The sequence below is a fragment of the Condylura cristata genome, unplaced genomic scaffold (genome assembly GCF_000260355.1).
Source record: "Condylura cristata isolate star-nosed mole 26May11 unplaced genomic scaffold, ConCri1.0 scaffold00008, whole genome shotgun sequence".
Lineage (NCBI taxonomy): Eukaryota > Metazoa > Chordata > Mammalia > Eulipotyphla > Talpidae > Condylura > Condylura cristata.
Window position 1 is genome coordinate 100,795 of NW_004567109.1, and position 1,734 is coordinate 102,528.

Genomic DNA, 1,734 nt, shown 5'->3' on the forward strand with positions numbered 1-1,734 from the left:
CCTCTGGGGGGGACGCGAACCAGGGGCCTCCTCTGGGGGGGACGCGAACCAGGGGCCGCCTCTGGGGGGGACGCGAACCCTGTAACAACTCTGACCTCACTGCGGGTGCAGCCAGCCGCCATTCGCCCACTCCCCACCTACCCACCTCTCCGCCTGTCTGTCCACCCACTCATCTGTCCACCATCATCTAGGCCCCACCCGTCCACCCACCCGCCCCCCGCCCGCCCGTAGTCTGAATGCCTCCCACGCCCGGGAACACGGCAGGGCGCAGGGCACACGCCAGGGAAGCGGCAGACTGTGGCCCCAGAAGCGCGCCTGGCGCCTGACACCCCTCAGCACCCCGCGTTACCACCCCGCAGGCCTTAGCGAGGCCGCCAGGACGTGCTCTGTCTTCTGACTTTGCTGCCCCTCCCCTCGCGCCATCTTCTGCAGGTCCTCTGGGCACCTCGCGATCCCCCCAGCTTATGGGTTTTTTTTTTTTAAAGACGTTTTTATTTACTTATGCACACAAGAGCTGGGGTGCAGGCCAGAGGTGCAGGCCAGAGGTGCAGGGGTGAGAGGACTCCCCAGAGACAGAGCGGGCAGCAGAACAGGCAGGTCCATTGCTGAGGGGAGCAGCGGGGAGACTGGAGAGGTCTGCCGCAGCCTGTGGGTCACTCCCTGGCCGGGGATCGAACGCGTGCTGCAGGGGCTGCGGCTGCAGACAGCCTCATGGTGCTGCGCTTTGACCCCTGCGCCATCAGGGAGGGCCCTGAGCCCTGTGGCTTTTAAACAGACTGTTGCTTTATCCCTTCTGGGGGTCTGTCCTTCCCTAGATAGCATCGAGAAGCAGCACCCGATGCTCCTGAGGGGGGGCAGAGAAGCAGCACCCTATGCCCCTGGGGGGGACAGGGAAGCAGCACCCTATGCCCCTGGGGGGGGACAGGGAAGCAGCACCCTATGCCCCTGGGGGGGGACAGGGAAGCAGCACCCTATGCCCCTGGGGGGGGACAGGGAAGCAGCACCCCATGCCCCTGGGGAGGGACAGAGAAGCAGGGACCCGATGCCCCTGGGGGGGACAGAAGCAGCACCCGATGCCCCCGGGGGCGGCATCTGTTCCTGTGCTCCTTGACTCAGAGCTAGGCCCAGCGCACGGTGGCAGCTAGACTTTGCTGAGCGGGTGCATGGGCGGGTGCACGTGTGGACGGCCGGTGGACGCAGAGACGAGGCCCAGGGAGCCGAGCTCGCGGTGGCTTTTAGCCAGGAAGGCGACTTTGCCCTTGGAGGGCATGAAGACAGTCAGGCACAGCAGTCCCAAATATGCCAACTTGATGGAAAGATGATTCCAGACTCAAGATATCTGGGATTCAAAAGATGTAGGAAAAAATCCTTCTGGGAGTTTCCATTATCTGATGAAAGCAGCAGTCTGGGGAGCCGCGACCGCCATAAACTCCTCACAAGGGCGGATTTTCTCCTGGAAAGGAGAACACAGGTAAAGCTACCCCAGATTCCTCCTCGTGGGGCTTTACGACCCTGAAGGATGTGAAAGACCACTCAGATCCCCGTAGATAGGTATTCTCGCAACTCTCTTATCCGCAACCTGTCCCCTGGACACCCAAGGCCATTTCCCCGACTCCCCCCTCGTGAAGATGGGGGACCCCAGACTCCCGCGGGGCCTGCTGCCCACCCCGCGCCGGCTCGTCCGCGGCACACGGGTTAACCCTACTCCCCAGTTTCGGTCTCGAGCCCGTTACC